The sequence below is a fragment of the Ambystoma mexicanum genome, chromosome 1q (genome assembly GCF_040938575.1).
Source record: "Ambystoma mexicanum isolate Mex_15411 chromosome 1q, UKY_AmexF1_1, whole genome shotgun sequence".
Classification (NCBI taxonomy): domain Eukaryota; kingdom Metazoa; phylum Chordata; class Amphibia; order Caudata; family Ambystomatidae; genus Ambystoma; species Ambystoma mexicanum.
The window spans coordinates 1166569031-1166595019 of record NC_090922.1 but is presented as its reverse complement, the minus strand read 5'-3'; positions in this window follow the sequence as shown (position 1 = coordinate 1166595019).

The following is a 25989-nucleotide window of genomic DNA, read 5'->3' as shown; positions in this document are numbered from 1 at the left end:
ATGGTATTTATAACGTGCCTATATACAAGTGTTTCAAGGCGTGATGAGGCAAGGGAGGGGAACATTGGATGACAATGACAACAATCTTACTAGGCCATGTGACAATGAGATTGCGCAAGTGCAGGGGAAGGGCGGAAAGGGAAAAGTGCAGAGGGGAGCCGAAGGGGCAGTGCAATACATAGGATCAACAGTAAAAAATAAATACCATAAATAAAAACAATAGGTAAAAAGTGCAGTCAGCTTGTGGCAAGTACAAGGGTAAGTGCAGACATCTAAGGGGTAATTCATGGAATAATTGTGCGCCGACATATGTGGCACAAGCTGGCGCAAGCGTGAAAAAGCTAGCACACACGTGCGATTTGCACGCATGTGATTCATGGAAGGCCCTGCGTGTGTATTTCCCAGGATGTGCTCCAAATCTGCACCTACCTTACATGTCACTGCGACTTTCCAAACACGTGCGCAACAGGAACAGGGAAAGCACACAACTTCCCGTGCTCACACCTAAAAAGGGTGCGGAACACGGCGAATGGGTAACAACACGTGAAAATGTAGGCGTAACGTGGGAAGTATCTCTGGGAAACACATGCAAAACCCACACGCCAGTGAACAACACGTATTCATGGAATCGAATAGGGAAAACCCAAGCACGTCAAAACAAACGCACATGCACAAATACGTCGACCACACGAAAGCAGGCGGAAGCGCCCCCACGCAGCATAAAAGCACACACACACTACAAACAAGCATATACAGCTACGATGAATGTACCATTCCTCGCAGCAGTGATCATGGGAAACCGCAGGAGGAGGAGAATAGCCAGGCCCCGCATTTTATTGCCCAGGACCAGCCTTGTGGGATGCCTGATGGCGAGGTCTATGTCAGGTATAGGTTTCCACCTCATATCATCCTAGAGCTGGTCAATGAGCGGGAGGATGTATTCACATCACCCACCCTGTGCTCCCAAGCATTGAGCCCCTTGGAGAAGGTGCTCAATGTACTGCATTTTTTGTCCACTGGGTCATTTCAGCGGACAACTGCCATAGTGGGGGGGCGACTCACAGCCCATGCAGTCACGTTGCTTACACCAGGTGTTGGCAATCATCACTGTGCGCCCCTCAGCCACCATTTCAGCCTGGCACACCCTGTCAGAGGCTGCCATGCCCAGCCTGAGCGACCAGCAAGTGGGCCGCGTAGCCTGCTGCTGGAGCTCCACTTGCCTTTCAGGGGAAAGGATGGAATGGGCCACACTTTCCATAACTTGAACCATCATCTCAACTGTTACTCCTGTTGCTGTTGTCGGGGTGATTATCCCGGGGTCGGCAGAGCTGTCCGCGGACCTCCGGGCTGGGGAGGCCCCAACTCCTCCCGTGTCCCCAAAAATGAGCATGAGACACACACACGGAGCAAGGCTGAGGCTGCTGTTTATTTCAACGGCAGAGATGGGTTTCTCGCATGCATTCGAGAAAGCACACCTAACTCCTCAGCGGGGCTCGCAGGCCCTTTTCACTACAGTATGACGCGCTACCCGTGTCACCTGGGGTGTCACCTGGGACAGTTAGTACAAAAACCTATTACCACTCAGGATTGGTTCTTCGAGTGGTAGGGTTAGTATGGTTAGCATATATGGATGTTGGTTATTGGAAGGAACCAGATCAGGTGGTATACTTGGGCTGTCCCTAAGATTTGTTACGTCAAAATTGCAACAAGGGGACCCTCGATGATTGGCTATGAGTAATGGCGTCTGTAGTGAGCCCCCCTGTGTTCTGATTGGTTCTTCCGTGAGCCCCCAAGCCTGGGACCATCGTTGTTCACAGCTCGCGGTGTACCTGTCATTAGCAACAAGGTGCAACTATGTGTTTGTGCAGACAACGGACAGGTCTGCTCATAGGCTCATAAGCGAGTCGTTCCCATCGCTGTAGGTGTCCATCTTGCTGCTTAGTTGTTGCAACCTGTGAGACCCTGGCGGCTTCTCTGTCTCGTAGGCTTGGCACCTTGTCAGATCGGCTTGGTCACGTGTAGAGAGACCGTAGCTGGAGCAGAATTATAAGCATTTGATTTTGTATTCGATGTCTGGAGGCTTGGCATTTGCATGTGTAACCTTGGCGCTGGGCTCTCGGCATGCGGATTGCAACATCGTGGCCTTGGCTGCAGGCCCTCGTTAGGGGCTTGTTCTGCATGTCAGCACTTGTATTTCGTTCTGAGAGGGTTTTCATTTGCGAGGTCTCGGCCTGGGGACTCTTGGTCGTGGCCTACTTGGGCCTAGTTCATGGGTGGCGGTACATAATCCATAGTACGATGGTAGTGGAATGACAAATCATCATATGTAGCACTAGATATACATGATAGCGTCTCAAAGAGATAGGTAGCAAGGAAGCATCAGCAAGCATATACACAATCTCTTCAGGCGTCTTGCTTTTCTGCGGTGCTGTAGAAGGCCTATGTGAAAAATAAAAACGATGCACATCCATGGGAGTGACAGTTCGCTACGTCATAGCACTGAGTATGTTCTTCGTGTAGATTGGTGTGTGAGCGACCAGTGTGCATGGTGGCACGGGTGCTATTGTCTGTTAGCTGTGTCGTCATGGCATCTCTAACGATGCAGATACTTGTAGTCGTTGTTCTAGTCGAGTTCATCCATGCCGCAGATGTCGTCATCAGTCGTGCGGGTTGGTGTTGGCCGTACTGGTGGGCATACTCCTCTTATGTGTAAGTTCCTGAATCAGGGTATTTTGTCATCTGGCAGTTAGGCAAATTCGTCTCGTGGAGGGTGTCTGGGCCGTGATCCCCTAGGCCATGATCTGGATGAGATTGGGGGGAGGGTATTTTCCCAATCTCCCATTTCACTGTGCTATGGCAATAATTCCATGCTCCCACTCAGTTGAACCCGGTGTCGCATGGCCACCACGTTGCTGGACACGACACCTGCCGGGCCCAAGGAGCCGTGGTCCTTGCTGGGTTGGTTCCACCCGCGGCTGCAGGACTGCATCCCTCCATCAACCTTATGCCCCAGGAACATGGACAACTGGTGTGGAGTGTGACCCTGCACCCATGACCACCACTGGCAGACATTCCAACCCCGCCTGGCCCCCTACTGCAGGTCTTGCGAACAGAAGATCATCCAACACAGCATCACTTACCAGCGACAACACGTCATGATGCAGATCCGGCTCAACATAGTGGTCAGAGGATCCATCAGAGCCAATCTCAGAGTCCGCTCTGGACAGGATGGCCTGTTGCACCAGTGGGTTCTCGTGGGCTGCCACCTCACGACCACTAAAGGTGCCTGGTTGGTCATGTGAACTGACCACCGTGTCTGGGATGACATCTTCATCCTCTGCCTCCAGTGCGTCATCACATGCAACATAAACAAAAGAAACATGAGCACACATGTCAGTAGCACATACCACACACATACAGATCACAACATTGACTGCCAACAAATGAAGCAAACATGTTACACGCAACTCAAAGACCAACATGCATCCAGTGGCATTGCAATTCAAGGGTATCCCAAAAGCAGAAAAGGATGTGTGTAAAATGTGAAGCCACCACATGTTTTGCAAGTTGCCCATCACCTGCATCACACACAACCTCTAGCAGGCACATATCCAAGGCAGAAATGAGAGATGGCAACAAAGAGATGGCACTTAGCATAAGCATGTGGGAACACACAAATAGCCACAGCTGACAAACACACCAAACACACCATGACACATGTAACATGCATGTTCACGTGCAGCACTCAACAGCGATCGACTATTCAGAGTACATGTGTCACAGGAGGCACCTACGCTACTGCGTTTTGATACAGTGAAAGGAGGGACATGGATACATACATGGCAGGTCACTATCACACATCAGGATTGTGTTGGCATGTTGAAGGACTGAACTTTGTACAGCAGTGGGTGTGTGTGGTGCAGTGCATGTGCACCCCCTCAACTTCCAACATCAACACATACGTAGTGATGTCAATTTCCAAACATGATGGCAGTGTATGGGCAATTGCAGCCTTCATGTGCAAATGGCATGCACTATGTAGCATTGATACCGTGAAACACCCACCCACTGGGCAATAGCAGGGAGGCACTGCATGGCAATGAAAGGTTCACCACAGAACTGTGCATTGGCAGACAGTGTTGGCATGCACCTATTGCATGTCATCAGTCAAATGTCAGTACAGCCGATGAGGAGTGGACATGATGCAGGACAGATGAGGAACCATCAGTAGTACACCTATGCATGCAGAAGAAACAACACCAGTTGAACAGAGGCAGGGGGCCTGTAACAGGGGGAGCCATGTGCATGACACAGATGTGTACACTCTAAAGTCGTGCGTGATGACACACAGACCCACAGTGAGCATGAAATGGCTGTCCAAATAACATGACACTTGGATCATCCTGGAGACATACTACACTGAGCAGGCGGTCAAGGACACCTAGGGGCATACATGGAGCATGATTGTGCACACATGTGCATGGAGAGCTACTGCCATCAGCACAGTCAGAGTGAGACACACTGCACCAAGGACAAAGAATGTATATGACATGATATGATATCTCATCAAGATTGACCTCGTACACAAGTGGCACAGAGCGAAACCAAACAAAGGGAGGGGAACAAGGGAGAAAAGAAAATGAAAACAACGATCATACTGGGCACATTGAGACCATGCAAGTGCATGGAGAAGGGAAAAAGGGGTGAAGTCCCTGGAAGGGGGAGAAGTGGAAAGTGTCAAACAGAGAATGAAAAAATGCAGTACAATGATAGAATAGGCATTCAAAAGGTGGTAGTGCTGCCAGCAAGTGGCAAGTGCAAGATCATTTGGATAGGGCAAATCAGATGAGTGCAGAAGAAGAGTGGGGGACTGTATGGGTAAACGTACAGGACCCATTGCAATGGGAGGCCTGGAGGCAGTGCAGCAGGGAGGCAGGGTGAGCAGGTACCTGGGCCGGAAGGACAGAGGGTGTCCAGGTGCACAGTGCCAAGAGAGGAAACTGTTCAGCTGGGGATAAGAAGAGCTAATGCCAGAGCAAATAGGAAGGTCTTGAGGTGCTTCTGGAAGAAGAGATGTTTCTCCTCAAGTTTCAACATGGCAGGTAGGCTGTTCCAAAGGGAGGCCCCAGCCGTAGACACAGATCTGCCCCCATCGTGTTTCTTCGATAAACGACTGACCCAGAGGGAGTGTGAGGTAGAGCAGCAAAGGACTCGAGAGTGGAAGCATTGGCAGAGGGATAGTTGAAGGTATGTTGGACCCAGGCCCCAGAAATCCTTGTGCACAATGCAGAGAGTCTAAAATGTTATCCTTGCATCCATTGGTAGCCAATGAAGGGATTTCAGAGCTGGAGAGATAGAATCCCAGGACTTGAGGCCAAGGACAAATTGCAGAGTGTGGAATTGTGAAAGAGCCTGTCACAGTAGTCCAACCTTGAAACAACCAGAGCTTGAGAGACAGCGAGCTTGTAGGTGAACAAGAGGAAAGGCACAGTATCCCGGAGGTGGTTAAGCAAGAAGTTAAAATATCTCGAGACGTCAGAAATGTGTGTGGAGAAGGAATTTGTGGAGTCAAAGTGACCCCGAGGTTGTTGGCCATGCAGGAGGGGGTAGGAGGAGGGCCAAGGGAGGCCAGCCAGAGAGTGAGGGGAAAGGATGGTGAAGGTGTACTGATGAGGAGGATGTCAGTCTCGCTGGCATTTAGACAGAGATCGTTGGCAGTACCCCAATTTCAAATGGCAATGAGGCTATCAGAAATGATGGAGGGAGAAGAGATGGCCGAGGGCAGCCTGAAAATGAGTTGAGTGTCATCAGCATAGCACTGGAAGTTGTATCAGAAAATGAAAATGCAGTAGGCAACAGCTGCCAGGTGCTGTTTGGAAAGCCAGGCCGAGAGGTAAGACCCCTGGTGAACACCACAGGTAGAGAGGGAGATTGATGAAAGGAAGGGCCCAAGTTGTAGCTCGGAGGGTCACACGTGCCAAACACACATGTCATTGAGTAACATGCATCTATGCTCACTGGACAGTGCATCATAATCCATCCTCTCTCCAATTCCATGGATTTGTTCTGCCGGGATGAACTCTGCAGCGATCTCCTCGTGCTGAATGAGTTTGTCCTCCTCTGGTGCTGGCCCACCACCAGTCACCTTAAACATGGCATAATTGGAGGCAGGCTTTTGTTTTGCACAGCGTCAGAGGTCATTCCAACGCTTGTAGCAGTCCTGAGCCACTCGCACCTGGACTCCCATGGCTGTCACACTATCCGCAACATGCTGCCAGTGGACCCAATGCTGGTGAGGCATTGTATGGCACTGTGGGACCACAAGCATATTGCGTTGGTGTATCGACGTGTATTCCACAAGGAAGTCCAGTTCCTGCTTGCCGAAATATTTCTTCCTTGATGTGCCGAAGGCCGGAGCCGTGTCTGGGGTCTCAGCCTTTTGCGCAGGAGCACGCTTCCTCCTTTTGTGCAGTGGTACTGACCCTTATTGAACAATTTGGCCCTGATCAGTGGGGGCAGTGGCGCTGGTGGACTGGACCAAGGGAGTGGGTGTTGGCATGAGGACAGAAGGTCTGGCTTGGGTCTGACTCATTGCTGGGGTGATGTTGGCTTCATCTGCCCATGCAGTTACCACCTCCTGGCTGCTTGCGGCAGCAGATGTCATAACTGCCCCAGATACGTGTGCCCCGGTCAAAGCTACACTGGAAACACGTGACCCGCACCTGCTAACAAGATGGAAGTCGTCCAGGGAGTCCTCATCACGCAGCGCAACATGTGCTGCCCGACCCCGAGCCCGGGTGGTAGTCCCCACAGCTGCACTTGCAGCTACCACCACTGGTGGGCCCGTGATAGCAGATGAAAGTTGCTGTTGGGTCATATGGGCCCCAGGTTGTGATGCAACAGCTGCATCTCCAGGAGCCATAGGGGGTGGGGCATGTCTGCACCAGCACGTGGCTGGGCATCCTGCCACAGTGGGGCAAGCCAACCTCTTCCCCCTCTGTAGCCACCCTAGTCACCCTGGACTCCCTGTCCCCCCATGTCTCCACACCTACATGCCTGACCAAGCACACCGCTGGGAGGATACCCAACTCTGCTGCCCCTACCCTTTGGTGGCCTCCCAACCATGGCACAGATGGTAAATAGCTGATGGGAGGTACACTCAACAATTGTCCTGGGCAATTGGGTTGAAGCGGGCAGGGTACTGGATGGAACAGGTACCCCTGTGCTCCTGCAAGGCTGTCTGTGACCTCTGGGGAAACAATGACGGGTCACGCAATGCTCAGGACCCCCAAAAAAAGAAAAAATAATAATACATTTTAAAAAAGAAAAAAATGAAGAAACAAAAGTAAAAATTCAAAAGCAAAATGTGCACACGACCCCAGTAGCCCGCGTGTGTGGATTTAACCTCCAGCAGTACGGTGTGGCACCCAGGGACACAAAAAACACATACACGTGGAACACGCGGGCTACTATGACCTCGAAAACGGGACACGATGCACAGGGGGAACCACAGTGGGAAAAATAGCATGTGCGAATCACCGTCTGCCTTGCCTGGAAAAGAAAAAGAAAAACACACGCGCTTGGGCGCGTAGGCAAAACCCCGCCGAAAGGAGAGGTACGAACCTCAAACGCTTTGTAGTGATCGCATGTGAATCCAGAAGAGTAAACAGACATGTTGGTCTCCACGAAAAGCATGTGCAGTGGACTGCTTCCCCACTGGACCTTTAACCCGTGCTGAAGACAATGCCTGCGTGCATAACATCACTGATGCGCTTACGCGCTGAGGCCCTTTCCTTAATTACACGCTGACATGCTGTGTTTTCACGTGCGGATTCACTCTGCATCAAGCTGGCCATGCAACAACACACGAAAGACCACGCTCCTGCCCAGAAGGCCATTTTCCTGCCCCCCAGATCCCTGAGGGGCCTCCTACACGCCATATGCTGCTGCCTGCTTGCCTTCTACCAATGTGCCCTGCTCGTTTGTGCCTGCAGAGAAGCCATAGCCAGAGATCCTGTACCTGAGACCACCTCTGCTGACCCAGAAGACTCCCGACTGGTGTACCATCACTCCACAGCCCAGCCCCAGGACCAAGCTGCCCAACCACACCTGCCTCTGGAGTTGCCATGTCCGACTCAACAGCATCTGGGGCCAGCAGCAACCCCCAGTCAGAGTGGAATAGAGGTCTGCCAGCTTCACAGAAAATGAAGTTGGCGTCCTTGTGGAGCGAGTCCTGGGGAATTATGATGCCCTCTTCTCAAGTTTGTGCCTCGACAGGGATGGACAGAGGAGGATCTGGAAGGACATTGGGGGTGCCTTCAATGAGGAGGGGGTGGCATCCCGCGACTATGACCGTGTCCTCAAGCGCTGGGAGGACTTCAGGTCCAGGGCCCTCAGGAAGGCCCGGCACCTTGTTGATGCTGGTGGAGAAGTGGGACGCCAGGAACAGCTGACCAACAACCAGATGAGGGTCCTGGAGCGCATTAACCCAGCGCTCCAACACCAGGTCCTCCAGATGCAGACCCATCCGGAGTCGAGTGGTAAGTGTCCATGTGTTCATCTCCAGAGTAGTGCATGTTGAGGTGTGTCAGGTGTGTGCACCTTGGATGTATGTGTGGCATGAACCATGTGTGGATATCTGTGTGCAGGGACATGACATTTAAGCATGTGAGTCTGGTTAAGCGTGTGCAATCGAAATGGTGTGTGTGCTCATATGCATGATGTGCGTCTGCAAGTGACAACGCACACCTGCTTGCATGCCTGTGTCTGTACCTGACCATGTCTGTTGTGTGAATCATGGATGCTGATGTCACCCTCATGGACATGCATGGTGTACATTTGCGTGTTACAGAGTGGTGAGTGTTTGACTGGGAAACGCCATGGATGCATGACACATGCACATCTCGATGCGTGGATTGATGTTGTGGACTAGCTGTCCATGATTGCCCTGTGATGGGAGGTCGACACGGATGGATGCATAACTGTGCAGTGGTGTATGTGCATGTGTGTTGCTTGCAAGGACCAGTGTGTCGTGGAAGGTGATGATGGCTTTGACATACGACAGTGCCACTCATGTGCATTTGCTTTGTGTCTGGGAGACTTACGTTCAGTCACCTGATGCTTGTCTTCAATGTCTGCCTTTCCACAGCAGCAAGTGAAGAAGAGAACGGAGACGGCGCTGTGAAGCAGAGCAGCAGGGATGCCTCCACCAGCCGGAGACGCAAGGCCCAGTCACCCTCCCAGGTAATGCCTTCTTCCGGGAGCAAGGGGACTGGTGCAGTGTCTGCCACTATGGCCGCAGCTGCTGAGGGGCGGCCCAAGAAGCCAAGATTGGAAATAGGCTCCTCGGCAGCAGAAGGGGCAGGTGAGCCCCCACAGGGGCAGTACAATGCGGATGACAGTGCGGAGGCATCCAGGTTGGTCGTGGGTGAGGAGGAGGAGGAGGCTGCTTTAGACCCGCACGTGGGGCCTGGTGGGGGTGATTCCACTGGTGCAAGTGGTGCAGTCCAGGGGCAGGAGGCAGCAGAGGTCGCAGCAGAGGTGCTTGTGCGTAATCCTGTCCCTGATTCTGCGACTGCATCTCTCTGCACAAGCAGGGAGGCCTCATTCCAGGCCTGCCTGCAGGTAGCGGATCTGTCCACATCAACTGACCTTCCTCTACCTGCGGACGAGGCAATCCGTGACACGGGTGAGCCTGTCCTTGACTGTATCTCGATGCGCACACTCGTGATTCGTGATGATGTGCATGATTCCAGGAAGGACAACGCACATCATCATGAGCAGCTGTGTGCCATCTTAAACTGGCTATGACAGCTCATTGTCGCAGGGTTCCTCCATGTGCTGGCCATTCTTGCAACCCTCTCCTCCTCTACACCCACTATGCGCCAGTCGTCCTCCATGCCGTCGTCCGGCCCAGATGCCACCAGGGCACCCTGTGGACCTACCTCATCTGCCACGGCCAGGCTGGTGGAGATTCCATCTCTGCCAAAGTCGGGAGCCTGAGGTTCACCAGAGGAGATCACCCAAGCAACAGGATCCTGGCAATAGAGGATGTGCGGGCAACTTCCAGCAGGGCATTTCCACAACAGGCCCGGGAGTCGTCAGCATCCCGGAGCCAGTGTGGTGGGACAGGCAGATGACATCAAGGAAGCAGCACCAGGCTCGATGAAGGAGGCATCTGGACTTGGGGCATTCAACATCACAGGGGCAGGCATTGGCCGAAGGGCAGGAGGACCCTGGACTATGTGTGTCTTCCGTGTGGCAGCGGATGGGCCAGCAAATGGTTGCTGAGCGGCGGCAGGCAGAGAGGGCACGGCTCACCATGGTCAGGCCGGAGAACTCCATGGGGCGGGCATTGAGCCGGGCACAGATTCTTGAGGAAACTCGCAGGGAGTGGGAGGAGACCATGTTGGCGTCCCTGCAAGCCCTGGAGGACAGAGCCCAGTCCCGGTACATAGACTCAGAGTTCAATGATGCCCTGGCCAAGACTCTTGGTAACAACAGTGAGCCGTAGAACAAGCCCGCCGCCATTGTATATCGTTGATTAGGCTTAGGTTTCCTTTAGTTTTATTTTTATTTTGGAGTCCATGGACATTGCTCCACTTTTTGTACATAGTTGTATTTTTGTAGGATTTTGTAAGTACTTCCATTCATGCAAGGATTTTATGTTTGCTATTATTCTCATATTATCAGTTCCTTTTGGTTAGCTTAGATAGTTAGCTGTGTGTCACATTTGTCCTGACCTTCACCTCAGAGAGGAACTCAACTGACCCACGTGCCACCAGATCGACTGGGAAGCAGCGGCCAATTGAAGCCTGGCGTCCCCTATAGAGCAGGCTGTGCCATACGGCCCCTCCAATCTGCACTGTGATTTTGTACCATATACAATGATGTCATTCATGACAAAATTGCTTCTTATAATGTTCTGCCCGTGTATCTTTTGGCAGTGCGCTCTCGGGCAGCAGAGTTCTTTGCTTGCATACTTTATTTTATATAAAGTTTGTTATCCTTGCAACTTATCTCTTGGTCTCATTCCCTGACAGGGTGTGTTATCTTGACTTTGGCATTTCTATGAGGACACGTGTTTGGATGCCTACCTTCACCATACTGGGCCACTTCTCAAATAAAATGGTGGGTTCCTACACACATTATCATTTGGTTACATACAATTTCCAGAGGCAGTGAAAGTAAAAACAAGCATTGGCAGTGCCAGAAGGTTTGGCTTTTGTATAGATATGAGAAAGGTATTTGCCAGACATTGCCATACGGGTAGCGGTTTGTAAATGGTGCACGTACCTGCGCATGTGATAGCTGTGCCTGGCAAATGCCTAATACCTTTCAGCAATAGACCGAGGCTGCAGGTCCTCATGGCTGGAGCGAGAAAAACTATTTTTTCACCTCGGGGGTCGGGGGGGATGATCTACGTGCAGAGAGCTGTCAGAAGATGCCAATGCTGTGAGTGAAACCTGGAGGGAGACACAGTTAGAGGTTGAGGAATGTGCACAGGGCATCGTTAAATATCACCCTGGTTGTTCCATGTGTAAAAAAATTTAAATGAAGAGCATTTTTTTTTTTTTAAATTGAAATTAAACTAAAATGGATTTGTTCCAGTAGTGGCCCCATTGAAAGGCCCCAAGTTCTATTCTTCGGAAAATGGGATGTTGTTTTAAAATAAGAAACACAGCTTTTGAAGAACATTGGAGGGGTTAATTGGATTTTTGGGAGTCCTGATGATGGCCTGACGAGAATGAATGATGCTCCCTTTCACTATGCGGGAGAGACTGTAGGTAAGTGGGCCGAAACACAGATGTGTTGACAAGTTTAAAATGCACATTGTATATGGTGGCAATTAAGCAACCACTGTTTTGAAGTGGCGCGCATGAGCACCACACTAGGGTCAATGGAGCTAAAGCGTGGTCGCAGAAGGAAAACTGTACATTACCATTTGCTGCGAGACAGCATGTGTACAGTTTTTTTTTAGGTCTATTAACTGTGTGCTAAAGACCGCATTAGATACAATGGGTTAATTTAAAGAGCCCAGCAAAAGTGTGTAAACTGGGCGTGAGTACAGCATTGCCTCACCAACTAGCCCCACTCAATGAGTATCTGTTTTTATGAATGTGCTTTATTCATGTATTGTTAATTGTACTGAATCAAATCAAGTGAATTTATTTTGTATGAAGGTTGTAACAAAATACCAAACACATTTGAGTGTGTCGAGCTATGGAAGAAAAGGTGAGGTTGTATGAACATGTATGAATAAGGCAGGAGAGTTATTTCGTTTTCTGAGTGCTCCCACATAGGTGTTGTGTTTGTGTACTGTCAGTTTGTTGGCTTTGCTAATGGTTGTTTTTAAGAGGACATCAGTCAAGGACACTGCTTATAAATCAAGTGGCTAAAGGCAGACGTGGTTAAGACATTTTTATTACCAGGAGCGTGTTTACAGCACAAATTAAACCAATCACTTTCAGAAGACTTTTTAAAAAAAGAAAACAGCAGCTGCTTCAAGGGCAACGTTGGATTTCAAGGCTTGATAAAGTTAGCTTAAAGAGATGCCAGGACTGTGTGTTTTGGGCGAGAGGGGCAAAAAAGTGGGTAGAAATGGCCATAGGGATTAGCATGGCAATGGGCAGTCAATGGGTGGGTAAATAATCAAACAAAACCTATAAGCATTGTGCAGCTCCTCATATGTGATGTCTCCCTAGCTGGACTCATGCTGTACTGCAATGCTGTATAGGTGGCTCTAAAGCACCACCTTATAGCCAAAACGTACTAGATGAGGGCAGTCTGTCAGGATTCTCTTGAGCTATAAGCGTGCATGTTTGCCACGGGAAAAAGTTAATAATATTTGAATGCGTGGCCTGACATTAATTGGATGTACAATAGAGTGTTTAAAGTTATGAAAATCTTTGGAGTTTTTGAATGTTACACACACACGTGTCCCTTTTTGCATAAATATACAAAGGTGGCTCGAGCTATTCCGAATCATATTCAAAATATCCCTTATTTGAAGATGAACTAGGAAAAATGTCTGTTCAGCCTGAAATACTCTCCTTGAAGTCCAGGCAGCAAAGCTTTTTGCAGTAACTTAGGGAACCGCACTTCCGTTTCTCAGTGTGAGATAAGGAAGTGTTCTCATGTCTCTGTATCAGTGGGACCATCCAGGATGAAAGCCATAACTATCCTGCTCTCTAATAGTGGGTGGTCCAAATCAGATCAGTGGCTGGCCATGCCAGTGAGGTATCAGACCAATGAGAAAAGAGATGACAAATAGTTGACATAGCTATAGGCCTTCACCTGTAAAGCTAAACAAGTTTGCTAATCTTGAGCAACCTCAATCTTGCCCACAACCCCCCAGCCAGCCCCCTTACCTGCTGTCCATCTTTGGGACCAGACTGTGCCTCATCCTATATCACCATAGCTGGAGCTGTGTCTGCTCCAGATCAGAAGGCCTTGTTCACTGCCCAGGCTTAATAAGCAGTCCTTCATGGATTTCATCTTTGTATTTCTGACATTAAATCACCAATTCGGTAGCAAGGCCTGATGCCACAGGACACCCCTGCTCTTTCAGATAACACTGTGATGGTCCCCGGCTCTAGCAGAACTGAGTGCTTGGCTGCCATAGTTAAGATGGGCAAGGCAATCTTTGATAGCTAACACTTAAATCAATGAGACACAAATGAAAGGACTGCCTCATGCAAAACCCAGCCCCTACCACTCGAACGCTCCAGGTCCTGATTGCAGTTTTTACGGATTTATGGCAGAACGTGCGCTTACAGTCAATACAGCAAAATCTGCTGTTCTGCAATGCCATCTTGCATCAAGGAAAATTAAGTTCCTATCTATGTTTAGTAAAACTAAAGTTACTCCCCGTGTCCATGATGAGGATTATCTTGACATACGATTTGCCACTAAATTGAATGGTGCCTCTCATATTTCTAAGCAGGTAAATCGCTTCAATCATGCTCTTGGAGGATTCGATGAATTTAGGAGATCCTTTAAAAAGCAACCCCTTAATACAATTGTACAAATGTGTAATTGTAAAGCTGTTACAGTTGCCAAGTATGGCTCCTCCCTATGGGGGAATGGGAATATCAAACCCCTCCAAGTAGTGGAAAATTCCTGTATAATGAGACCGCTTGGGCTACCTCGATCGGCATCTAACTTTGGGGCACGCTTTGAAGTGGGCATGGACTTTTTATGATATACCTTGATTGTTCAGCCAGTCTTCCACCGGCTCCGGTTGTGGTGTAATCCGAAAGCGTACTTATCACAAGCAATTCTATGTGCAGTAATGGCCAAAGACGGATCTAAGGTGATTCCCTGGTCAAAATCTACTTGGGGAAAAATAAACACTGCCCATGTATATTGAACACCTGTTAACTTGAGAATGGCCGTATTAACCAAACTAAAAACAGAATTACAGTAATATTCTCGAGACCAGCGCAAATCATATGAAGCAAATAAAATCTTCAATCAAAACCGAATAATAACTTCTTCAGGGTCGATTGAAGAATACTTGCACTGGGTCAATAAGCTGGCAGGTAGTATGCCTATAACAAGAGCTCACTCTAGTCGCCTCCCTCTGAGAGCAATTATGACAATGCGGTCCTGTAGACCCACTGTTTCCCTTTTTGTCTGACCACTGAGGAGGAGTTACTCCACTTTATGTTCTTTTGCTCTGTTCATACTGATATACAGGACAGAACATTGAAGCCCATTGAAGCCCATTCTTAAATTGTCTAGGTTTACACAATGCCGCCCAACCGTGACTTATTTACTATGGGCAAACCCCATTAGTTGGATTGTTCACATTGTCTTATTTAAGACAAGCGCTGTATAGGAGGAAACGCCCAGATGCGTCCTAGTTCTGCTTTTTGCAACCTTGGTTACTGGTTAAATAGGTATTCCTAACTTATGAATCTTACTGTAATATCAACATTGCATTGTTCCTTGATATTCTTAGTTTCATCTGCACCTTCAGCAATGTAATTCTAATGGTATGGAAGACACATGTTATCTAGGAGTGTACGCTTAGGTGTGTTTTTAGTCTATGAAACATAGTCCATAGGCGCCCCTCTGTGAGGACGAACACGGCCAATTGACCTGTTCTTTGGGAAGGTACCCACTCGAGAGTCTGCAGCCACACTTTAGCTCACTGTACCTTTGACAGATGGGAAATAGCCATTTGTATATCAGTCTTTGCCCTGCTCACATGGGCAGTCCAGCACCGAAATGCTATTACAATTCCCTTCTGAACAAGAGTACCAACAGCAACCCCACACATGTGTTTCAGCATTGTTGGGCCTCATCAGTGAGGTGAAGCTGTGCCTCTCTGAGCACAGTGAGCAGGGAGTCCACGTCTGGATGACCCTAGGAAACTTAGGGTGACTAAACCTAAGTACCTTAAACAATCCAAAAGAGTCCGTAGGCGCCCCTCTGCAAGAATGAACACGGCCCATTGACCTGTTCGAATGAGAAGGCACCCATTTGACAGTCTGCAGCCACACTTTAGCTCACTGTATCTTTCACAGATGGGAAATATCCATTTGAATTTAAGTCCTCGTCCCACCCACATGGGCAGTCCAGCACCGAAATGCAATGGCAATTCCCTTCTGAACAGGAGTACCAACAGCAACCCCATACACGTGTTTCAGCCTTGTTGGGCCTCATCAGTGAGGTGGAGCTGTGCCTCTCTGAGCACAGTGAGCAAATGCAGCTGCATGTTGGGGCATGGAGGCAAAACTTGACTTCAACTAAGGAGCCAATAAGTCAGGTTACACTTGCATATAGTTACAAGTCAGATGACAGGGAGTAGGGATACGAGATACAATACTGAAATAGGAAAAGTGGTTAGGGGAAGAGGGATTGGTAGAATGAGAAAATAATTAAGTGAGAGAGAAAGACTAGGTAAAGAGAGTTTCTTCAGATGCGAGTTGCTTCCTTGTGAATGAACAGTGGTAATAAAATGTGGTGACCAGGAGTGAAATTACAGCGAAAAATCAAAAAGTGCACATGAATTTCAATAATAATCTGCTAGCGAACTTGCATTTACGCTAAAGCAAATGTAATTTGCACTAGTGCTAATACAGTTGCACATGAGCAAATACTGTCTGCACATGTGCAAAGTGCATTTGTGCGTTACCATATTTCAGTTAGTATATGGAAACAAGTGTACATGGTGAGCGTTGGGCAAAGTTGGGAGCTTTATACCTTAAACACAACCCCATTGAAAAAAGCTCTGTAAATTAGGCCCATGTGTTTTCAAATTAAACTTCAACAAGGAGTAGTATCGTAAAATATACCAGAAATACAAATTGGGATTTAACAGGGATTTAAATATATTGTTGGATGCAAACATTTGTATCATTTAAATATATATCCATTAGGTATATGTAAAAGGATCAAACAATTGTTTGAGCCTTCATAGTTGTATTTACTATAAAGTACGAAGAAGGCCAGCTGTATGCCGCGAAATATCTGGGAAAAACCTGAAATGTACTGTTATCGCCCATCCAGACACGTTGTAGAAAATACCCCCATGAGTGTTTGCAAAATGCACAGCCTCCCAAAATATTAGGAGTTTTCTGCTTGAAGAAAGCAAACCTCGATCCTATGGGGCTGGGATTAAGAGGCACAGTGTGTTTTCAGAAATTACGATTGCATACTGAAAGCTGCTTTTTTAAAGAAATGTGCCTTTTGTTTGGATTTGAATTAAGTCTTTAAATTATTGTAATTGATACTGCATGTTTGCATTTAGAGCTTTACTTGTACTTATTAATGTGTCTTTATGCATAGTGTTACATTTCTGATTAATTTTAAAAGCTACTGTGGAACTCCATGTCTAGTTATGTATAGTACTAGCTGTTTTACTATGCTTAGAAATCACAACGTCGTGCTCACTGCGCTGCATGCTTTGTGAATTTATCTTGAAATCCTTCTATTACCTTGTCAAAACATGAATTTCTTTTCTTAAATTTTGTTACAGTGGAGCAACATTTCTATCTGCAAAAAATGCCTTTATTCTGTAAAAACTGCTTGTCACTTTATGAAATGTGTGTTATCTTTACATTAGTGAACATATTAATTACTGGTTGATAACATTGCTAATATTTAACAAAAAGTGGTTGCAATAAAATCCCTCGTGTCCATCCAGAAAGAAATGACCAGAATACATTTTTAATGACATTTATGTAAAATAGTTGGTATACTCTTTGACTTAAACATTTTCACATCATACAATCATATTGCACATTTTGAACGTCTATAAACTCCCAAGATGCAGCACAAGATATGCATGTTGCATATATTTTTTAAATTGAAGCTCAACCATGAATAACATTCATTCAGCTAACGTTGTTGCAACTAATTTGTAAAGGTGTTTTTGTAATTGAAGTGGTTTCATAGTGTTACTGCACCAAATGCAACTTATTAAAATATGGTCAAAAAATTGCACATTCCACACCAATGGGTGCGAACATGACTCAGAGGGCTGGCATAAACCCTTATTTTTTTCAGTGTATCTTGCTGTTCCAGGATCTCCGGATCCTGACAGGATCCATGCCTCTGGTAACAGAAAGTAGGCATTTTTGGCTAGAAGGCCATATTCTAATCTACTTGGGCATTTCGTCACCACCCTGGGATGAAAACATGCCAATGAGGGCTGCTTTCTAGTCTTTTTACACTCGTTGTGGTGCATTTTCCATGCCAGATCTACTGGTCCAACATGGCCGATAATTCAAAATCAAAAGCTATCCTATACTGTGTGTAGAGTATCTGAAAATATCTGCAGATCCACAGCCAATCAAATGCAATTATTTTTTCTTTAGCCAATTCAATTGAAGGTTTTCCATTGAAAACGCAGAATGAACTTCCAAAATATACTTATGTCAAAATGTTTCACATTTTTTTTTTTTTTTTAACAAATCGCTGAATGGAATTTCCAAGCCAAAGCACTTGAGTTTGCCACAACGCAGCTCTTCCAGCAAGTTTATTTCTGCAGATGACAGCAAAGATTACTTATGGAAATTTGAATTGAAAATGCATCTATCAGGACCCGCAGTACAGTCGGTCTCCCCTTCCAGAACTTCACCACACTGTCAAAAACGTAGCTCTGTTGAATGGGGCCAAATCATCACAAAAATTGCATCTTTCTATGGTGGCACCGACTTTACACAAACTAGAGTTGCGATTTTGACTCTGAAATATATGCAATTGAATATTACTCAAAGTATGTCCTGGAAATATCCAGAAGGCTCAGTTTATGTTAAATATTTTCTTGATAACATGGCACAATTCACTTTCTAGGTGGTACAAAGCAAGAGGGGAAGGAAGGTCTTTACTATCCGATACCTACAGTAAACAGGGTCTTATGATGGTTATTATTTTTCTCTTTTTTTCCCCATGCTCTCACCTTATTCATCCACTTCTGAAACTACAACTGAATGGTATGTTCCTAACTTTGTTACAATAATGTATGACACTGATATGCTGCTTTATACACATTTGAACTGTTTTCTCTATTTTGTGAACTTGTATGTATTACATTTAGACTGGCCCTGACGAAGGAAATCTATTTCCGAAATGCAATGGCAATTTTGGTCTGATTGATAAATCAATTGTGGCAAATTCTTCCTCACTAAGAGAATATTAGTGACTTCTCATTCTTGAGACTATTATTTTTGATAAAATTGTTTTGAAAAAACAACCAAACCTCAATGTTTTTGTCGTTTTTCAACCAAAGACATCTCTTTTTTACTTCAAAATTGAACTCTTAGCAATCTTAACTAACCATATACCCAGACTGGGTTCTATAGAGAGCGGCTGTGTGACCTAGTATTCCACTTGGTCTCCTGCTTCACATGTATTTTGAGTTTGGGTGTCTCCAAATTCGTCGCAGCCAGCTCCTTTTTGAATATTTGGATATAAATTGTTTGAATAAGTTTTCTTTGTGTTTAGAATTTCGAACACTTGAGACACGTGGATTTACTATCAAGTGGTGCCCACTCACTTCCCTTCTTACTCTCTTGCCTGATGCCTACAGCCTCTCTGCCCAAGATACACCCGGCCTGGGGTGGGGGGGTGTAGCCCTGATCTTCCCTGAGTGGATTCCTGCCTCTATCATCCCCACTCAGAATACCTCCTCCTTTGAATGCCTTGTCTGCAGGCTCTCTCTCCTAGCCACTCTCTGACTTTTGCTACTCTGTACCGGACCCCTGATTAAATCACCTCTTTTCTCTCTGAGTGGACAGACCTCTCCTCCTCCCTCCTGGCCTCAACCACTCAACTCCTCCTCCTTGGTGACCTCAACATCCACCTTGATTCTCCCTGTTTTGTATCTGCGCTCTTTAGTGACCTCTGTGATTCTTTCTCCCTCTCTATCCTCCCCTCTGGCCTGACTCACTCTGCTGGTCACACACTTGATGTCTTGATCTCCTCTGGCCTCCCCCTCTCTACTCCTCTCACCACTCCCCTCTCCTGGAGTGATCACCGCTCCTCTCCTCTCATCTTTCCATCTCCTCCCCTCAAGCCAAGCCTACCCCAAGACTTCCACCCACCTTTTCGGACATCCAACCCATGACGCGTGTTTCAGTTGAGGCTTTCGCCAGCACCTACCCCCCCTGACCCCGGGCTGACTCACATTCTGACACAGCGCTGTGCCTGCTCGACTCCTCTATTTCTGCCACTCTTGATGCTGTTGCCCCTGTCATGAGGATCCGCTTGAAGTCCAAAGCCAAGTGTAATTCTTGGTAGGACTCTGAGCTAGCTCCACTTAATGTTTGTGTAGGGTGGCTGAGAGGAAATGGAGGGCTTCATGTTCATCCTCTGACACACTGCCCTGCCGCCTGCTCCAAAGGCATTACTGACTCTCTGTCCGGAGCAAGAAGAGAGTCCACAATCAGGCCTGTGTCTCTGCGGCATCTAACAACTCAGCTGAACTCTTCAAAATCTGTAAGGAGCTGGCCAATCCTGCTGCAATATACACCCCTCCTCTTGCCTCCCAGGCTCTTTGCAATGCCCTTGCCTCTCACTTTATCTCTAAAACCCAGGTCATCTTTTCCACCATCTCCCCTGCTTCCCCTCCTCACCCCCCTCGTTCTCTGCCTGCTAACCCTCCTTCAGCAACCTCCTACCCTCTTTCTCCTCCTTTCCTCTTTTTCTCCCCTGATGAGGACACTAGACAAGTGTGATCTATGAAAGCCTCATCAAAACAGGTCCACCCCTCTCCTCTAAAACCATTAAGGACCACATTGATACCCTCACTCTGGCCCTTGCCGATTTCTGGAACCTCTCCTTTTCCTCTGGATCTTTCCCCTCCCCTCTGAAGCATTTCCTTGTGCATCATCTCCTTAAGAAACCCACAGCTGGTCCCTCTTGTCCGGCTAACTATCACTCAATTTCCATTACTCCCTTTTTGGGTAAACTCCTGGAAAAGCTGTACATCTCTCAGCTTAACCTACATTCCAATTCTGTTGGTCCTCTCCATGATCACCAATCTGGCTTCAGAATAGCCAGAAGCACAGAACCTGCTCTCCTGAACATCCTTGAGGGTCTGCTCTCCAACCTTGACTCTAACACTCCCTCTGTCCTCATCCTACTTGATCTCTCCTCTGCTTTCGACACAGTCAATCATACCACCCTGCTCAACCATCTTCGTGACAACCTGGGCATCACTGATTAGGCTCTTGCCTGTCTGACGTCTTTCCTCTCTGGCCGAACCTCCCAGGTACAACTTGGGTCCTTCCTATCTTCTATCTCCCTTTCTGCTTGTGATGTTCCCCAGGGGTCTAACCTCTTGCCCTGGATTTTCAACCAATACCTGGCAACTCTCGCATACACCATTTCCATGTTCTACTCTAATTTCCAGTGCTATTCTGATGACACCCAGCGCATTTTCAGGCTTCCTTCAGCCACCTCATCTCCTTCCCTCATTTCTGATTGCCTAATTGCCATTCAAAGTGGGTGTGCCGACAATGATGTCTGTCCAAATGCCAACAAGACTGAGATCCTCCTCATTGGTACCCCTTCACCAGCCTTTCCCCCCACCCTCTGGCAGGCCTCCCTTGGGGTAATCTTTGACTCCACACTGTCCTTCTCCGCACACATCTCTGACATCTCTAAAAAATCAAACTTCTTGCTGCAACTCCTCAGAGGTACTCTGCCTTTCCGCTCCTTCCCTCAGAAGCTTATTGTCTCCCAAGCTCTGGTTCTCTCCAGGTTGAACTATTGTAACATCCTCTTTCTAAATCTACCTGCCTCCACTCTCCGCCCTTTACAACTAATCCAGAACAGGACTGCAAGACTTGTCCTTGGCATCAAGCCCTGGGATCGTATCTCTCCAGCTCTGAAATCCCTTTGTTGGCTCCCATGGGGATGTAAGGATTACATTTAAAACCCTCTGCTTTGCCCACAAGGCTTTCTGGGGCTTGGGTCCAAAATACCTTCAACTATCCCTCCGTAAATACCTCCCTTCTTGAGCCCTTCGCTCCTCTTCTTCCTACTCCCTCAGGTTCTGTTCTTTTTCAAAGAAACAAGCTGGGGGTAGAGCTCTGTTTTCGGCTGGGGCATTCCTCTGGAACAGCCTCCCTGCCACCCTGAAACTTGAGGAGAACCACCTCCGGTTCTGGAAGCACCTCAAGACCTTCCTCTTCGCTTCTGCCTTTGCCCTTCTTCTCCCTGATGATTTGTTTTCTCTCTCTGCACCGTGCACCTGGCCACCCTCTGTCCTTCGGGCCCAGGTACCTGCTCACCCTGCCACCCACCTGGACTGCCTCCTGGCCACCTCTTGCACTGGGTTCTGTACCCATACAGTCCCACACCCATGTCTCTTCTGCACTTATCAGTTACACCCTATCTGCTTAAGCTAGCACTTACCACTGACTAGCCGCACTACCACCTTTATTTATTTATGTATCTATTTTATGTACTTATTTATTCTGTACTCTCCTCTGTTCCGCACTTTCCACCTCTCCCCCCTTCCATGCACTTTCCCCCTATTCCCTTTCCCATGCACTTGAACGTTCTCAATGTCACCGGGCCCAGTAAGATCGTTGTTTTTGTTCTCCCTTGTTCCCCTCCCTTTGCCTGGTCGCGCTCCGAAACACTTGTGTTCGAGCGCGATATAAATAAAATATCATATCATATCATATCATTGGTCTCCCACTCCATCCTGGAATGTTCATGAAATCTGGGCGAGTGTGGGTGAGACAACCTTTGGGCTAGACAACCTTGGAGGGTTGAACACCTATTAGATCATGTCTCATAGGGGTGCACTTCCAATTACATGATGCTTGTGGGGTCACAAGGACATTTAGTGCTGCCTGGGGCTACTGGTGATTATTTTCACAGGCTCCATTGTGTGATTCACAAGTGCTTTGCTCCCCAGTTAATACAATTGCTGGTGATGGGCTCCAGTCACGTGAACCTTGAAGCAAAGGACAGTGGGATAAAAGGGGCTACAGGTACAGAAGGAGTAGAAGATATTTGTCATAAATGACTAGGCCCATAGGAAAGGTCCTAAGTAGAAAAATACAAAATTATAAAGAGACAACAGTACTGAAGGGGTATAACATAGGGATAAGGGGACATTTTCCATGCAGTGTTTACCATGTTGTTCCAATGAACTATGCACTTTACAATTCAGCCATATTTTTTATAAAATTCTGCACTTTGCACTTTACGATTCGGCTGGAATTTTTATACAGTTCTGCACTTTGCACTTTTTTTGTGACATAAACGGGTAGTTTGTTAGACACAACATGAGCCTACTCAAATCCTGCCATTGTACAGACATAGCAACAGCATTCTTCTTTTCACTTTTTAAGTCATCTGCCATTGTTACATTATTGTATTTTGCATGATATTATGTGGCTGACTTGACACAAGATACGATTTACGTACTTAATTGTCAATTAAGTGAGTCACTGAGTATTATATTGTCTGTGCTGAGCTGTGTTTTGCACTATATTATTAGTGTTATTTCATTATAGTAAGAGGTGGTCATCTAAACAAGTCTGTATGGGAATGGATTTGCACCGGCTGATATATTTTTTCGGTGGTGTTCATGATGTTTTATTGATGTACTATGCACTTTATCTAATGGCTGTTGTTGCACAAAAAAATGTGCACTATGCACTTTATTGGTGCAAATACATGTTCCGTATATCAGACTCCACATGAGCCAATTCGTATCCTTCTGACTAACGCATTTTGCAATTGCACTTTATTGTTCATTTCATGTGCTACAGGTCATTGTTATGTTTGAGCATTTTGCAATGTACAGTGTGGTTATTATGGCACAGAAAATGCACTTTGCACTTTATTATGTAACATATACATTGCCTGCTACATTTCCTCTGTGTCTTATTGTGCTTAACACTGTATTAACAGTGTATCGTTATAGTTTTGTTTACATGCCTGGCTATTCAGGCATGTCATACTAATCGGATGCACATACACATTTCAAGATGTCCGACATACTGCCGCCAAAACTTGTGAACCAACTCAAAGTGGCACCTAGCATGCAAGGACCATAAAGATGTTACACAATATTGAAGTCCTATCTCTGCGTTGTTTTCCTCGTAGGTGATCAAGCGGTTTGTTAACTGTGAAACGTGTCCTTGCGTGACCTGTCCACATTATACCTTAATAAACAATTTTGTTGTGGAAAGCTATGGTCGTGGCAGACTGTTCCTTGCAGATCGAGGGATTTCGCTGCGTTCCGCTGCTCTGGGGAGTGCAATCCTAAGTGTACACCGGTACACGGTTTTTCTACATTCAAGCACGCCGAGGTGAAAGGCGTTGAAGTCTGCACCCGCAGATGTTGTGAGGCACTGGGAGTCTTTCCTTTTCATCATAGGGAGTTCTGCTCGGAACTCCTGATGACCTGTCATATTTTCAGTTGAAGAGCGTCAGGGACTGTGCTGGTTGCCGGACGAACCGCGAGCAGGCATTTCCTAACCTCGGAGGGTGAAGGGACATGCCGGCACCATGGTAAGCTTGGCTCACGCAGCCTGTGTATTTACTGTTACTCCTCACGGTCACCCGTTACAACATAAACGCACACACAGGTACTGGGAGAAGAGTGTTTTTTCAGAGCGGACATTGGTCCAAGTTGAACATTTACCACGATTCATCTTGAACATTATTATTATGACACAAGTGGACAGGGAAAATGCATGCAGAGAACAAGCTTGAACACGTTTTAGTGAAACTCACTGGGCAAGTAAGAATACCAGTAAGAATGCAACTCATGAGGATGCTACACCCAACAATGAAGTTAAGTAAAGAGAGATAAGTAAATGGTGGGAGGAACACTCGCTGCAACATTATATAGAAGTGGGCAGAATTCCGAGGGGCCTGGGCATTTTTATTTTCCTTTGAAGATCAAGACCCAGCCATGCTACAGATTGGGGTGATTCCAAAAATACCTGCTCAGTCACATTTTTGAATATTCTAATAAGGTATGCCAGTACGGACAGGCATAAAATCTTACAAATGATCCAGGAATTAAAGGATCAATTGTCCTCTATCACCCCCAGTGAAGGAGGCAAACAAATTCGACCAAGCATGGAGAAGGGTTTGAAATCATTTGAAGATGATATAAAACTTATTTTATTTATTTACATTTGTAAAGCGCACAACTGGCCTCGGGCATAGTGGCGCTGTTGACATGGCTTACTTGGTTACACAAGTGCTTGCGAGAAAAATTGTGTTACAGAAGTGCTAGCAGAGATATACAGTTTGCCTGACCCCTTATGGAGGGGTGGCTAAGCACACAATGCAGAAGTCTAAATATGTGGCACAGGCATGATGCGCAGCCCCATGTAAAGGGTGGCATCAACAAACAATGCAGAGCGTCAAAGTATGTGACATAGACATGATGCGCAGTCCCATCTTGAAAGGGCGGCATCAGCATACAATGCAAACAGTCAAGCTATGTGGCATAGGCATGATGCGATGCACAGCCCCGTCTTGAAGGGCGGCATCAGCATCCAATGCATGAGGTCAAGATGTGTGGCACAGACATGATGCGCAGCCCAGTCTTGAAAGACGGCATTAGCATGCAAATCAGAAAGTCAAAATATGTTGCACAGACATGATGCACAGCCCCATCTTGAATGGAGGCATCAACGTACAATGCAGAAAGTGAAAATATGTGGCACAGACATGATGTGCAGCCCCATCTTAATGGGTGACATCAGTATATAATGCACAGTCAAAATATGTGGCACAGACATGATGCGCATCCCCATCTTAAAGGGTGGCATCAGCATACAATGCAGAGTCAAAATATGTGGCACAGACATGATACGCAGCCGCATCTTACAGGGTGGCATCAGCATTCAATGCAGAGTCAATATATATGTCATAGACATGATGCGCAGCCCCATCTTAAAGGGTGGCATCAGCATACAATGCAGGAGTTCAAAATATGTGGCACAGACATGATGCGCAGCCTCATCTAGAAGGGCGGCATCAACATCAGGTATCTAAGGTTCAGTTTTAATTATATTATAGCGGGTGAGGGGGTCGATGGGGGGAAGGGGATTCATTCATTCACAGGCGACCAGCGGGGTGGGGGGATCACTGACACACAGGTGACTGCGGGATGGGGGATTCACTCACACACAGGCGACCAGCGGGATGGGGTGGGTGGGTTCACTACACACCGGCGACCAGCGGGATAGGGGGGTTCGCATACACACCGGCTTCACTCACACAAAGGCGACCAGCGGGATGCGGAAGGGGTTAACTCACCCACAGGCGACAAGCGGGATGGGGGATCACTCACACACAGATGACCAGCGGGAAGGGGGTTTTACTCACACACGGGCACTAGTTTCCAGGGCGTGTGGTGTTGAGTGGTGGATAGGGGTAGACAGGGCCTTAGGTTTGGGCCTTTGGTGGGAGGGCGGCCAAGCCTGCCGGCTTTCCCCCAGGCTGCTATCACTAGATGCACAGCCAATCAGGGCAAGCAGCAGGAGCTGA